Source organism: Balearica regulorum, chromosome 3, assembly GCF_011004875.1.
Source record: "Balearica regulorum gibbericeps isolate bBalReg1 chromosome 3, bBalReg1.pri, whole genome shotgun sequence".
NCBI lineage: Eukaryota > Metazoa > Chordata > Aves > Gruiformes > Gruidae > Balearica > Balearica regulorum.
Window position 1 is genome coordinate 16,974,148 of NC_046186.1, and position 16,761 is coordinate 16,990,908.

A 16,761-nucleotide genomic window follows, 5' to 3' on the forward strand; every position below is an offset into this window, starting at 1 on the left:
TCATGCCAAAAAAGGGACTGGGAAAAGCAGGCTCCTTCCATACCGTTCCCTGTTGCTCTGCCAGGGCAAATTTCATTGTGGGGTCTAGCAGTGACCCCATGGTGATAGACAAGGTGCAAGGGACCGTTCACCTGGTCAGTCCCTGTGCACAAACAGGCAGCAGTAGGAAAGATCCCAAATACATTCAGGTAAGTGAAAGATGAGATAGGCATACACCTATGTATGAAGGCAGTAATTGACCCTAGGATTTGTAACTGAGGAAAAAAAGAGGTAAAACGGAAATCAGAAAGATAGAGGCAAGTGCCCATGCACTCAGGGGACCATGAAAACACAGAAAAGTGTTTATATATTGCACTTGCATTCAAAGGGATAACTACAGGGGGATAAATTGATGCAGACCTAATATAAAATGGCATAGAGGCCTGTATGGGGACATGGGAGACTTGGCATTCATTCATTATCCTTTTGGCAGTACAATCACGTTGATCAAACAAAATCCCTTGCTTTATAAGGGCATATTTAATTTACTGCTTCGTGACACTAAGGTAATGTTAACTGACAGACTTTAGAAAGTCATTGTAGGGGCATATCTTTACCAGCTCAGTGTCCTGAGATTGTCTGCAAAGTTTTCATGTGGTAGATGTGGTGGGTGGTGACTAATGAGTGTAAAAGTGGCCTGTCTCACTCTGTCCTTGTTGTTAATAAGCCTAAATGCAAGATCACGCACTAGGAAGAAAACTGAAGATCACGCCTACGAACTGCTGGACTGTCCCTGCAGAGAGGAGCTCCTCAGTGATGACACATAGCAGCTCCATCAGCTCCCAGGCTATCCCATGGTCAGGGGGCAAACCAGGTCCTCTGCTGTGTGGGCAGAGGGTTTGGAGCTGGAGGCAGCACTGCTTCCCTCCTGCATTGCGTGGGAGAGCATCCATGGGGCAGCCATGGGGGGCTCAGTTCAAGATTCAGCCACCCAAAGGCAGATGTCTACCTGTGGGTGGGGTGTGTAGGCACTGAGGGTACCTGAGACATCCTAAAGAATCCTTCCTGCTCCTGCTGATTCCTAAAGGTCTTTCATATCCCATGTCACTGCTGCCAGCCACACATCTCAGCCCCCCTGGAGCCTCTCAGATGGCACCGATGTCCATAGTTAGGCAACTGGACAAGTTTAGCCATACAATATGAGAGAGACAGACCTGCATCTGGATATCTACATGCTCTATCATTGCCTCAAACGAAACCCACTCACTGTGCCCAGCCCCAGCAGCAAACGGTTGAAAGGGTGTCGACAACGTGGGAGCGGTTCAGAAGACAGCCCCAGGGCAGACTGGAGCAAGATGCTGGAGAAAGCTGCTCTATTCAGTGCTACTGAGAGAAAGCTGAGTGACTTGATAACCACTGATGCAATCAACCAATGGGGAAAAAAAGGCATAAGATCTTACAGCTTTGAGCAGTAACTAGAAAGCAGGTTTCAGAAAGGAAAGATTTCTCATCAATGGTAACTGTGCGTTGAACCAGCTTTCCAGGGGACACGGTAGATTCCTCAATTCCTGGTCATGATTTCAAAACCTCACATGACACTTTTATTCAGTCACATTATGATTTGCTCAACGGTTACTGGCAAGTTTTGCCGAGGATAAAAGGATTAGGATAGATTATTTTATTAGTTCTTTTGTCTGGCATCCATCAAGATGCTCTTTCATGGCACAACAAGCTCAAGGGCACACCAGGAGCTTAGTTCCCCTCAGCTATGCCTGTTGTCACACACAACTGAAGAAAGATGGGGAAAAAAAATCTTCCAGATAAAGTTTTAACAATGAAAACATCAATAAATCAATCTCTGACATTTTGTTTCAGCAGAACAAGCTGGTTTCATGTAACTTCAGCAGAAAAAAGTATAAAACAGGAGACAACTCTTAGCCAACAGAAACCCACTGTACCTGCTCCACCACATAGCACCCCATCTTCCATATGGGGGTTCAGTGACCTCGAGCATTTTCAGTGAAGCTGAGACACAAAGAATTTCTTTAAAGGATACAGCATTTCCTACACTCCCTTCCTTCTAAAACCCTTAAACAGATCCACTGTCTCCTCCTTTCCCACACAAGACCTTGGGGAAGAAGAGGGATTATTTTCTTTTGTTAACAGATAAGTTTCTGGACTTGCGTTACTACTGGTGTTTCCTTCCTAGCAGCGGTTGGGAAAGCTTCCACTATGTAAGCATCCTAGATCAATCACAGATGGATACAGCAAGGCATTGTATGACCATTCTTTGCCTACACTGCATTACAGAACTGCATGTCCTCCCCAGTTTCCTGCAATAGTTGCCTTCTCTGTGAATGTCCCCATCTCTATTTTTTCCTGCTATTTTTCAGTGTTAGTTTGAAATTCCCATCCATTCCATTTTCTCCAGTGCTGCCACATGAATTCCTCACGGTGAGGCAATTTGCACCCTCTTTCCCCTGGGATCCTGCCCCCTCCCTACCTTGGCCCTGGGGCTCACGTCTGAGCTGGTCCCGCTGAGCACCAGGCTCCCTCAGCTGCTTCCAGCCTCATTTTCCCCAAGTTGCCCCAAATCTGGAGCCCAATGCCTCAGCTCCCACCCTGTCACAGATCCCAGCTCAAAAGCAGCTTTGAAAAGCAGCACATACCCCACGAGTGACACCACCCCTTCCCTGGCAATAGTCCTGACATCCCAGGTACACATCCCTTATCATAAGACCTGATGTCTCCAGCTCCATGCAGTGAGGACGCAGGTACACGACAGCCTGGGCTTGAAGTGGTTTCCTAAGGTCACAGTCAAAAAAAAGGGATGAGACTTCACAACTGCTAGCCTGTCTATCATCCCTTCTCTGCAGAGCTCAAAAATATTTGGCTGCAAAGCTAATGAGCATGGACACAGACCTCAGAACAGCAAAGCTGCATGGAGGAGAGGACAAAGGGTGCAGAGGATCTGTGCTGTTTGGATTTCATAATCCATCCTAAGAAAGCCATAATCCTTCTTGGCAATCTCTGGGCACTGCCTGGCAGGGGAACGAGACTTGACATGGGTTAGCAGACCAGATGTGCATGGGGTGGGGAGCAGAAGCAGAAGAGACCAGAGCATGGGGTCAGACGCTTTGCCAGAAGGCAGCAAGGACAGGCAGCAATCACAGCCCCAGACCTCAGCTCAGGTCTCTGGGGACTCCAGGGTCATTTCTTGGGGGATGCACGGATGAAGGCATTTTGGTGTTTCAGGTCCCAGACACCACATGCAGTAATTGCACTTTTAGCAAGAAAAATAACCCTTCTATTGGTTCAGATCATGCATGTTTTAAACTGAGCCACCTGGACATGGTACTAAAAAAAAAAAACAGAGATGAAAAAGCAGATAAGACAGAGGGCAATAACATCTCTTCTATGAGGAAAGGCTGAGAGACTTGGGGTTGTTGAGCCTGGAGAAGAGAGGCCACAGGGAAAACTTACTGTGGCCTTTCAGGGTATAAAGGGGACTTATAAGAAAGAAGGAGAAGGACTTTTGCCAGTGCCTGTAGTGACAGAACAAGAGGCAATACTTTTAAACTGAAAGAGTGTAGGTTTAGATTAGGTGTTAGGAAGAAATCCTTCACTGTGAGGGTGGTGAGGCACTGGAACAGGTTGCCCAGAGAAGCTGTGGATGCCCCATCCCTGGAAGTGTTTAAGGCCAGGCTGGATGGGGCTTTGGGCAACGTGGTCTAGTGGAGGGTGTCCCTGCCCATGGCAGGGGGGTTGGAACTAGATGGTCCCTTGAGGTCCCTTCCAGCCCAAACTGTTCTGTGATTTTATGGCATAGCCAAGTTTTCCCCAGGAGGTTTCCAGCACTCCTGCAGAGACATGTGCGTGGGAAGAGCGTTTCCCCGTGCCCGTCCCCGGAGCGGGAACCCGCCGGGCAGGGACGGGAGAGGGAGCTCGCAGACCTCCGACGGCCTCCGCCGCGGGGAAGGTGCCCGGGGAGGCTGTCGGTCACCCCTCGCCCCTCCGCGGCACCCGGGTGTCTGGGACACGGCTGCCCACGCTGGGGGGGGGGGGGTGGTCGCGCATGGCCCTGGGAGGAGATGGATAAACACTCCCTGCGCATCCCCATGTCGCCCAGGAGAGGATGCTGCAGACCCCTCCGAGTCCCCGCAAACATCAGCATCAGGCTTGAGTATCTCCGCTGGAGCCTGACTGCGGAGGACACAGAGTCCCAAGAACCAGAACTGGTATTTTTGCTTATCGCTCCTAGCCCCTCTTAGGCAGCACTCGTCCCAGAAAGCTCTCCAGAGCTGTGTCAGTGGCTTTGCAGGCTGCTTGCAGCTGCCTCAGACCACCACTGGTGGATGAACACATGCGTGCACACACGCAGGCAGCTCCAGTGAAGATTTACACAGCCTACGGCAGGGTTTTTTAAGAGCTGTGTCCAGTTGCATAGCACAGAGAGCAAGGAAAAACAAATAATTAAAAATCCTTCATCCCTATTAGAAATAATACTAAAATGGCCCAAGCTCCTGCCAGTAGCTGCTCTGGCCCTGAGCAGAACATGCTCTCCCCATTTCATGCTGGCAATTATCAAAACACTTTGCAAAGGAAATACCAGAGATGAAGATAAGCACTGGGTTAAATTCATACACCCCTACACTCAGATTTCTGTTCTCCATATCACCTTCTCTGCTTTTTTTTTTTTTTTTCCTATGGGCCAAAAGGGGTGCAGGCTGCAGCCTTGCTAGCCGAGTTGACTTCAGCTGCACCAGCTGCGAACAGGCATTACACAGCTGCTTCTGTTGCAGCCCTTCCCTCCGCTCTGGAACCTCAGAATATTAATATTTATTAAAACATGGTGGTTTGGAGTTTCTCAGCTGGTTTCTTCACAGGTAACATCACTTGCAGCTACTGGGGCCAAAGGAAATATTTCAGATCACACTGTCGCCAAACAGAAGTCTCTGCTGACAGCTCTGCCTTTTCCACCTCCTGCAAGACCAGCCTCTCTCCTTTGTCTTCACAGAGGACCACTGCTATGGTTTTGCTGTTCTGACCAGGCTTTGAATCCTTTCCTGCAGTCCTGATCCTTATTTTGCTCAACCAAATCATGGCCTGCAATACTGCAGGCGGGTGCTTGCCAGGGCACCTAGAAGAGCGTCTGCCAGCAGGTTCTGGGAGAGGCTATGGGTCAGAATGACATTTAGGAGCAGGGCTGGGGATCAGTAGCTTTGTTCCCAAGCAATTCCCTGTTATCACACTTAGTGCTATGTGGGAGATAAGAAGATGGTGAAGGGAAGCAAGAAACTGGTAATGCAGCTGAAATATCCTGGGAGCCAGAGCTCAGCCAGTTCCCTTGTGGGGTTGAACCACCAGGTAGAAGGGTCCTGCATCAGCAAGGCCGGAGTGAGCGTGGGTACGCACACGCTTCACAGCTCCTGGAGGTCGGACACAGGGCATGGAACTGCTGAGGGTGAGAGTCCCTCCATCCCACCCCTGCCCTGGGCCTGCCGTGATGCTGTATCTCAGCACAAGCGCTCGCCACCCACCCTGAGCCTGGTTATATCTTGTATATTCAAAGCCATGAACATGTGGAGAACAAGGCACTGGTTGTGCCCTATGTGTCCCACCACACTGCTTCTACAAAACGCTTCTCGATACCCTGTAAATAATCCATAGCAATAACCCCAAAGCCCAGAGAAAAATGGACCATGAGAAGAAAGCAGAAGGAATTAAGGCCATCACCAGTTTCCCAGGTCCCTGCCATCACAAGGAATTAGTTAACCACCAAAAAAATGCATATTCACACAGGCATTTAAATGCCGAGAGGAATGGTCCTCGCCAGATGAGAGCAAAGAGCAGGCCCTTCTTGTCTCCCACAGTAGTGCTAGTGATTAGGGAAAATATACATTAACTTCTGGCTGAACATTTCCTGCTCCCACCGCTGCCAGGAGGAAAAACGTGCCTTTTCCTAATGTGCTCACACTGCTTTCATATGGAACCACTAATAAAAACACAATGTCAGTCCAGTGTGTCCTTTCTTGCAACGCTAGAGGGGAATCAGCTTTTCTTGTCCAACTATTTGGCGACTCGGATGTCTGCGCTCTGCTCCTGGCAGCAGCGCTTGGGGCTGTGCCGGTGGCAGCAGCTCCCCGGCAATACACATCTGCACTGCGGCACGCACCAGTGGGCTTGGGAGGTGGCTCCCCTCAGCTGGCCGGAGGAGTCTGCTGCTGAGTCTCTTCTCAGCTTCTATTTGGCAATTGGCTCAACATTAAAAAAGACATCTTCAATTGCGTCACCCAAAAATGCATCAAGCCAGCATCTTCACCAGTGCATTACCTCCAGGGGAAGTCAGGGATCATGAGGAACATAGTCCATAACTTCATAGGGCCCACAACTGCTTCATTTTTCAAGTCAGTCCAACTGACTGCAGCCACCCATCATGCAAAGTTTTGTTAAATCAGGAAGAAAGCCATATTGAGCTTGCCTGGCAAGCACAGGAGGAGCAACCACGACTCAGGAGAAGTTTATTACCTCTCTCAGTGGTGCTAAGCTGGCCCTGCTCCCATTTACCGCAGAGAAGATGAACAGCTATCATCTGCTCTGATGAGGCACAACAGAAATATGGCAAACCTAGACATATTTAGCAGCTGGGCATTTATACAAGTACCTGACAATGTAAAGAGTAACCACCATCCTGCTGTCACACCAAAAAAAGCACTTGACTGCCTGCCTTGACTGTGGTCCAGACCTCGAGGAGCACAGTGCAGCCACTGACACCTCCCTCCATCAGCTCTTACTCAGCCTCCAGAGTCAGCTGGGGCTTTTGATCCTAATTTCATGGGGCTAGCTCGGATTTCAGTGGGCGACTTGCAGTCCCCCTGCAAGCTACAGCTCAATGAGTCGAGGTGAGAGCTGGGAACAAAGCATCGCTGACTTCCAGAGGCGATGAGGTGAATGTGGTTGTCTCTACAAAATGCTGCGAAGCGTTTTTAGGGCTCTTTGAAAAGCCTCCCACAATAGCAGAACCTCAAACCAATGGGGGAAAAAACAGCTCTTGGTACAACACAGCATCCAAGGGCAGGAGAGCAAAGAAACCTGCCCCATCAGGTATTCCTGAGATGGTTCTTACTCTCTGTCCCCTTCTCCCTCTGGGAAGTGGCAGGAGTGCCATAAACCCATTAAGGACTTAGCTGGCACCATAATTGCTATGTGGAGGTGTTATATCCAGTCCAGCGGGAGGCTGGAGAACCAGCATCTCCTAGCAGGTATCTCAGTCCCTTATTCCTCATTAGACCTCCTGCAGGCTCACCTGTGTGCTTGCAGGGACGTGAGGGACATCGCTGGTGCAAGTGCTTAACCGAACACTGTCCTCCCTCAGCTGGTTTCATGGAGATGGCTTTATTTGAACAAGGACCTCAGGACTCAGCTAGAGCCTGCTTGCACCCCTGGGAAGCCTTTCACAGCTGCTGTGAGATGTGGGTACATCACCCCCCGGGCTATTAGTTACTCCAAGCCAGCTAATTCTAGGTCAGGGGCTAAAGCCAGCCCTGGCTGTTGCTGCTGAGGCAGGAGAAGGCACGTCCCCGCTGTGTCAGGTGTACAGTGATGCTCTGCACACTCACCACGTGTGTGTGGACACAACAAAACCCACACTGGGAGAAGCCAGCAGGCTGCAAACCTCTGAGCCGCTTCTGAATTCTCAGGCAATGGCATGTCCCATGAGCAGGGGTTTTGGACCCCGCGCAGAAGCAGCGGCCAACCCCTCGGGGGCTCTGGCACAGCTGGCAGGGCTAGCGAGGGACCTTGCGAGCTGAAAGCCTGCTCCTCCATCTCCCCCCGCTTCCCAGGCTGCAGCCACAGTATCCTCCAGGGGTTACAAGAAGCACGGGGGGGGGGACAGCCTTCAAAACGGGGTGGACACAGCCAAACCACCCAACAAAAGCAGTCAGCAGCGGTGTTAACTCCCAGGGACCAGGACCTGGCAGGGAGGGCGGTTGTGCAAAAGGAGGTGCTGCTGAGCTGGGCATCCCTCTGCACCCCTTCTTTTGAGTTCCTGGGTCCAATCCGGGCTCTGTGTCAGGGACAGTGCTGGGTAACAGCCACCCTGGGTAGTATCACCAACATGTCCTGGTGGTAAATACGGCGTTTCCCAGGCGTGCACCGCTGTTACAGTCAGGTTTTCAGCCTCCCGCGGTGCCTGACCTTGGCTGAATCAGTAGCAAATTTCCACGTACATCTGTGTTTCAAACCGTGTAGCGTCAAAGATGAAAGCACTGATGGATGCACCCCTGGGGTCTACTCCTACTCCAAAAGGTAGCACACTTCAGATGGTCACGGTTTGAGAGGTGCTCAGAAAAATCACCGTATACTGAGGTGACAGAAAGCAGTGACTTCTGTCACCAAATTGGACAAACGTTTCTCTGTTCTGTGCTATCCCCTTTTCACAGCCTTCCAGCAGTGACATTTTATGAGCATATTTTTAGATAGTTTCTTCTCATTGTTTGCTCAAGCTGTTATAACACTGTACAACTGGTTATGGTTGATTTACATTTAGCACTGGGGGGCGGGGGGGGAGAAAAAAAAAAATTACTCCTAACAGTTTGGGTTCAGAGAGAGAAAAAATATGGTGAAGTTGGGGGGTTTTTGTTGGGATTTTTTTGACGTAAAGCCAAATTAGCCTCTAGGCAGTGAGCTAGGAAAAACAAGTTTCTAATCCAGAAAAGCTCACTGGTCTCTATTAAGAGACCATGAAATGGCTGTGTTTTATTCACCAGGGGGAGGGCGGAGGCTCTTCCACTCACAATCCTTTTAAGATTGTTATTATTATTATTATTCTACTTAAAATGCCTTCAAAAGTCTGCTTTTGAGTCTAATCTGTGTTAAACAAGAGCCGGGGGAAAGCTTTGCCTGGTTTCAAACTTAAATTAACAGAAGCCTCATTTCAAACTTAGATAACCTCTTTATGGGAAGTTCTTCTGGAAACAATGTAAAAACAAACTTTGGGGAAAAAAAATAAAGAGAAGAAGAAATCATACCCTCCTTCTTCCCAAAGCAGACCGCTGCTGCTACAGTTACGCTCCGTGTTGTGAAGAGTCCTTCTTTGTAATCCCCCTTACCTCGGACCATATGCAAATCCCAAGCCTACGTGCATTTATTAGCAGCCTCAGGTCTCTAAGGGTTAAAAGGCTCATTCCTGATACGATGAAAATTAAGTATGTTGAGACTTCAAGAGAGCAACAACTTTCTTACAGATGCCTGTACCCAATATTCAAAACTAACAGGAATAAGCCATCATACAACTGTTTTAAAAGACCAGACTTTTTCCTTTTTTTCCCCATTTTTTAAATAAAGCTCAATGAAAAGCAATAGAAATTTTTAGTAAGATGCCTGTCGATATCAGTTTGTGTTTGTAGCACAATGTAGATTCCTATGACGTTGTTTCAGTATGATTAAAAGTGTTTAAAATAAAGCCTATGAAATAGCCATGTCTGAAATTCCTATAGAAATCTGAACACTACAGAAAGCTAAAGAAAGCAATGTAGTTAAACAATAAATCAAAGCACTGAGAAGTTCTCATGTCACTCCAGATGATATACATTTCTTTCTCCTTTATAAAAAGTTATTGAAACCAACTTTAAAAAGGGCTTTGTTCCCCTATGTCTTAAAATGACAATTTAAGGACAGACTTGTAACAGCAACACTGTCTAAAAGTCCTTGCATCATTCTTATAGCTAATAAAATCAAGGTAACTTTGGTACAGTATTAAAGTGGTCAGTGTTAATGGATTACAGGATTTGTAAACAATCCTGCTGCAGAGGCATCCAAAGCACTACAGGAATGTGGTGGTGTCGTGGACCTGCTGTCTTGGTCTAGGACTTCTCCATCTCAGGAGTTGGTAGATCATTCAGATTATGGCCTCATTTGGTTTGCTCTTGCAATGGAGAGCTAGAAACACTGCAAAAGCAGGCAGAGGCAGTGGCTGAGGCTGTAAGCGTATCTCTTAGCCCAAGCGTGCAGCTGCCATGCTGGGGCAGGGCACTCCATGCCAGTCACACCACAGAGCAACCCAGGGATGAGAAAGTTACTCTCAGGGGGTTGGAGGAGGCATCACCACTCGGACGCGTAGGGATGGACACAAGAGCACAGCAGGGCCCGGTGCTTGGCATAGTCTGCCTGTACTTTGGGCAGTGTAGTCTAGCACGTGTGCATCCCCCAGCCACCAACATCAGCGTCTGGACATTTCTCAGATCGCTGCGTGACCAAGAGTTGCACGGCTCAAACTACCTCTTCAGTGGACCCAGCAGGACCCACTCTGCCGGCTGCTGTACACGGAGCACATACCTGAAAGAAAGAAAAATAAATTTGGTCACAGAGCAAGTCAACAGCAGAATGAAGAATAAACCCCAATTTTCTCACCCCAAGGCCAGAGACCCACCACTAGTGGTTTTCACTGCGTGTTTTCTGTAGACCTCAAGAGTCTTTCTACTATTTCAACAGGTCTGCGAAAGTCAACCAAACCTACTGCCACAAGAGACTGAGGCTCACACCTCTAAGATAAAGGTACTTTGGGGACCCCTCAGATCACAAGGGAGCACGAAGATCTCCTGCGTTCAACCAAACAGCTTCTGAAACGCTGCCAACTGTTGAGCAAAGCCTTTTGCCAGTGCTGTGGACTGACTCAGCTGAAAGCAACACGGCATTAGACTGCCTTATGGGAAATGTGCCACCATCAGCACAAAGTCAGTCCACGCACAAAATTTTATAGCGCACAATTTCTTATTTCCATCCTTATTACACCGCGGTGTCAAACGAGATCCTGAAGATGAAACAGCAACAGTTAGCATGCTAATAGCTACACTCATCTTTAGCCCCTCACCCTACTCCACAGCATACAAACCACTCAGACTTGGAAAAAATTGCAGCCTGCCTCGGCGTTAGCACTTTGCAATTAAATCCTCACCTTTCCACCTCTTGCCCAGAGCACTGTGTGCCTAGAAATAGTGCAGCCCTGCCCTGGCTGCCCACTTTTCTCACAATTTTACTCTTCCAGCAGACTGAGATCACTTGGTTTGTGAGGGCCACTGGTTAATAAATCTTTGCCTTGCTCTCTGGGAAGCCATATCATGACAGCACAAAAACCACATCGGCACTGCTCTGTTATACACAGGCTTTGAAAGCTTTGCAGTTAAATCCATTACCCATGTGCATTTAGAGGAGACACAATTACTCCACCTGTAACTACGCCTAAACGAGACATCCTGCAGAAACGCTATGGACATTCACTTGATCTAGAGCTCTGTAAAGTGAGAACTTGCTATCTAGTCATTAAGTTGTACAGCACATTGCCAGCCCCTTCTATAGCCTTTGTAATGGCAGTTTTAAAGGAAAAAAGCCCACAAAACTTTTAATTAAATAAGTCTATGCCTACTTCAAAACCAAAACCTACCCACATTATCAGGAGATTTAGCATGAAGTTCTTCTGGGGATGTGGGAAGCGTTTATACCAGCTAACAAGCCATCTCTGTGCTGGTTTGCCCTTTGCAGAGCGGAGGTGACCACATCCACCCCAACAGGGGCAGAGAAGCTTAATTAACTGGTGGTTGCACAACGCTTTCACAGGGAAACCACGTGTTTATGGTTTCATTTTGTAATAATTAGTGTCACATACTACAGCAATGTCTCCAGGACTTTAATACCCAATCTGTGTAAGGGGCATTTCACAAAGCTCAGCAAAAAAACCCTTGTTATTAAGCAACCTATTATTCCCACATAAGTATGTCCTGCTCTTATAGATGCCCTGACATGTCTCAGAAGAAGCAGGTAGTAGGCAAAGGTTTGACTTGCTCATGACTCAGTGACATTAAATCAACTTGCTTTAACTGTCTGTGATGCAGTGAGTGCTATTTACCCCACTATTAAAAAAAAATATGTTCTACCTTCATTGAAAACAAGCCTGGTGCAGATGGCTATCTGAACATGGGAGTGGAGGAAAGACAAATGATTTGGTGCCTTCTGGGCTAAAACCAATACATTTTTCAGGACTGGTCAACAGAGACATGCAAAGCTGTGTTGTTCATTGTGAAACCTGAGTTATAACTCCAATTCTCTTTCATTGCAATACTTCACTGGCCCCAGGTCTAGGCATTGGTCTCTCTTGGGGTCAAGGCAACTGATCAAAACAGCAGACGTGACAACAAGCTTCCATATGGTCCACTAATGAAGATCACTAAAGGCCTTCAGCTGATAAATTTTTTGATACCTCCTGGGAAAAACCATGCTTCCTTTTGATCACTGTCAGATGTCATTTGAGTACTATTCCCTAGAAATACCTGAGGCATTTGACCTCCTTCTTCTGGGAACCTCTCCCTGTGTTTTGGAAACACAGACTTGACTGCAAGCACTACTGAAGTGCTGCTGAAAACTGATCCAGACCTTTCATACCATTCTGGAGCTGGCTAAAAAGGGACAAGAGCCCTAGAGGAAGAAAAGGAAGAATTTGTGCAGAGATAATGTCCCGGTGGTACTGTACACAGAATTTTAAAATCAAGGCCATAGAGTGTCATTTAAGGTCATGCCTGGCATCATGGTAGTAAACAGTTCAGGCCTATAGAAAAGCAGAGTAACAGTAGAAGGAAATCACATGTGAGGTTAAAGGTAATGAGTACATAATGTGACAGATCCCGTAGTTTTGTTTGAAATTACTGTTCTATGCAGAGCATTTTTGCTCCCTGGGATCTGCCCCCATACAGTACCCCCATCTCCCTGATTCTTCTGCTCCAGTATTCAATCTTCGGCCACACATAGGTAACAAATACACTAAAACTACCATTTACACACATCCATATCTACCTCCAGCTTTCCATCGGCTCCAGAGAAGACTCAGAGGGTCCATCTGTGCTGGTAAATAAAGCTAAATGGGGCTTGTCCCCGACCAGAGGCCACCCGACATAGCCTGGCCGCCTCTCTACAGCTCCAGTCTCTTCGTGCTATTCTCCAGGCTGAGAGGTGTGGGTGTAAAGCTGACCTTCCCAACGCTGGTGAAGGCCAAGGGAAGAATGGAGCTGCAGGGAGTGTGGGTACGGGTCTGGCCAGAGCCGAGCACAGGAGGAGGCTCAGATGGGAGAAGGGTGAGCTGAATGGGTGAATTCAGAGGAAACAGTTCCCAGATTTTTTCCAAGTCCCAAGACCCATCCCATAACACAGAGCTGCCTCCACATCTCAGCACCAGGGACTCACCAGGTGCTGGTGGCAGGGGACAGACAGGGATGACATTCAGGCTCGCTCCCCTATGCTGAAACAGACATGGGCTCCCAAGAAGCAGTGGGACTGTGGAAGAGTGACCTGAAGGACCCCTTCCTCAAAGCCTCCTGGACCCCTTGGCTGAGCTGATGGACCTTCATGGGTCTGGTCCAGGCCACAGGTGGGCACTCTGGGGGCCAGGGATACACAGTAGTTGCCTCCTCCTCCCAGCGAGAAGGTCTTTGCCACCAAGACCGGGCAGGTTTGTGCCCTACAGCTGATACAACACCACGACGAACCCGGTACAGGGTCACAAGAAAATTTGTGTGGGAAGGGACTCACGGTGGTTACCCGCTCCAGGCCCACAGTTACCACCATGCAGGAAATCAGGCTTTGGCGGTCTCCTCTTATTGCCCTCTCACTCCCACTCCAGCCATTTATTTGCCACCCCAACTTACTTGCCCAGTTTTGGATGCAGCTCAGACATCCCAGTGGGCAGCCTGGGAGTGGGGTCCTGTGCTCCTCAGGTACACGCTGGCCCAGCCAGCTTCGGGGTTGGAGGTCACAACCTGCCCCTCGCTGTTCTCCAGCAAGGCTGCTAGGTCATGGTTTCAGCGTGTCCATGAACATGTCACATAGACATTTTGAGAGAACTAGTAACTGGTGGTCATGCAAATGAATATTGGGAATAATCCTGAGCAAAGGACCTCAGGGTTTCAGTAACCAACTTGTGGGAAAGGTGGAACAGCAAGTGTTATCATCTAGTTCAGATGTTTTCACAGGTCAGAAGCTGGGCCATGTGTTGTTTTTCCCCCCCTGTGCAGACAGGCTGCATGCACATTAGCAAAAATGCACCATCCCTCCCGAGGCAGAATTTGATTGCCCAAACATAGGCTAGTGTCAGTGCTCTACTCAATCACAACATCCATGACTCTTCTCAGAGGAACTCAGCAACAGGGCAAGAGGCAACAGCCACACACTGGAACAAGGGAAATGAGTTTTTCCCGTGGAGGTGGTCAAGCACTGGAACAAGTTTCCCAGAGAGGATTGGAGTCTCCATCTTTGCAGATACTCAAAATTGGACAAGACCCCGAGCAGCCTGACCTAGCTGGCCCTGCATGTAGCAGAGGGTTGGACCAGAGACCCTTCCAGGTGGGACATCTCTAGGGCATCTAAAATGGTTCTATGTTCCCATGTGGAGATTCAGCTGAACTGTAGTTTGCTGGAGTCTCTGTTCTTCCATGAGCTGGAAAAGCAAAATCTTCCTCGCCAGGAGTACTGATTTGTCCATCTCTGATCCCAGTCAAGCTACTCTGTGTTTCCAGATTTGCCTCTCAGAGAAGATGCAGTCAGTCACTGAGTTTACAAGAGCCAAAGCCTTGGATCTGTGGCCCATATTTTTGAGGAGATCAAGGCAGCAATGCTGGCTCTCCTCCTTCCCTTGTGTGACTTCCCAGCAGCACAGAGCTGAAGGCAACGTCGATCCCTGTGCTCCCAACCCTCAGGCTTGCCTTCTGGAATAGCACAGCTTGACATCGTTAACTACATGCTGAAAGGTATATTGTACATTAGCTACATGCTCTATATGGGTTGACTTTTTTTATAAAGGAAATGCTTTTAAAACCTCCCTGCCATTAATCTCTTCAAATGTGAATTACCAAAAATTGGAGGAGTTCTTTCAACTAGAAGAATGCAAAGGCTTCCCCTGCAGGTAAAAGCACATGGTTTTGCACTTTAAAGCCAGGGTAGATGAAAGGAAGGTCTCTTCAGAACTGTTACTGCCAGCACAAGCAATCTGATGCTGTTCACACCGCCCTTTTCAGATAAAGCCCTGTAAAGTCCTGCCCTGCCTCTCCCTCAGGCCGCCTGGCTTGGTGGTTCCCCCTCCACCACCTCCTCCACCCCACCTGGGAGCTGGATGGGATCTATCATGGGCCAGTTTCAGAGATCTGTGTTACAAGCCTGCCTCATCTCTGGGGCTCGTTAGGAGACACAGGTTTGCTAGCACCCGGCGAGGTCATGCATACCATGAAGGGACCAGGCAGGATCCCGTTACAGCCACTCAGCAAGTTATCCCATGACCTGAGCCATAAAACCTGACATTACCCAAGTGCGTGCTTTTAACCCGGCTCATCTGTGCAACACGGGCTTGGCTCAAGCCTGAAGTGGGCTAAGGGCACACAGGGACAGCTAGCATGGCCCTGCTGCCAGGGGATAACCCTGCCATCTCCCGTAAATCAGATGTGAGTCTGAATACGGGTCAGTTTTATCGCTTGCTGGTAAGGCATTAAGCTCAGCTATTTTTCTCTCCTGTGCAAGTTAAACCAGTTTGATTGCATCTATATTTGGTGGTGTCTCTCTGTCAGGCTTCCCTGCACAAACAGGGCTTGACGCTGGCTCCATAGAGCTGAATAGCAGAATATTTATTTAATAACAGGAGTCCCGGTTTGGTGGTGATAAAGGGCGCAGGGCTGGAGGCCAGCAAACCTAACAGTGTCTCAAGTCACAGTTGTTTCCATCACCTCATTTGCAGGGCTCCAGGCTATCAGCTTGGAACAGAAAGCAGAGGTGGAGGTGTCAGAGGAGAGACATGGTCAGAGGCATTTGGATCCCTCAGCTTGGTGAAGGGGACTGGCAGTAATCCCTGATGCGATGCTGCCTTTTTCCCTCTGGACAAACATCAACAGGATGCAGCACATCTGTGATCCTGCAGCCTGGTGCCTTCTCCCAGGCTGCGACAGGGCAAGAGCCACTGGAGACTCAGATGCTGCTCAGGCAGCAAAGAGGCCTCTGCCATCAGAAACCAGGCCTGGTGTCACCTGCCTGCTCACCTACACCCTGCCTGGTGTCACCCCAGGCTTGTGCAAGTCTGCTGAGGTCCAAGCCCAGCAACCCTACAGCACGTTTGACTCTGCTGAAGTCTGGGACACAGACCCGTGCTTAGCTGAAATCCCGTAGCCTGACGGACGCTGGTAATGTTAGGCTTTCTGAGGTCAGCCAGTCTTCATAGACTTCAACCTTGTCCACTCTGAGGATGAGAAACAATCTCACAAAATTGGAACAAGAACAAAGTCTCTGCTGTAAAGCGAAGGTTCATCTCTTGCTGATGATCTTCATACCCCCACAAGATCTCTGTAGAGCTCTTCTGGTTCCCTACACCCTTGTGTTTACCCAACAGAGTTAGAAGCAGTCATCTCTAAAGCCACCCACTAAGTCCTGCCTCGAGTACCAGGACCAAGGCAGAAGGACACGCCACAGCAGGAAGCCCAGCAGGGCCCTGCAGAAGGGCAGCCCACCCAGGATGGGGCAGGGGCGATAGGTCCATGGGGCATCCCTGTTTTGGAGAGACTGCAGGGTTGGGAGTCACAGGGGGAAGGGTCAGGGGAAGCCAGGCTTGAAATGAGGAAAATGGGCCAAACTCAAAGGAGCCAAGTAGGGCCGGGGGGCGGGGGGGGGGGGGGGGGGGGGGGGGGCGCATTTATGCTACTGCTGAGGTGTGAACAGCTTGAATCATCCCCCCACCTTGGTAACTACATCCATACTGTG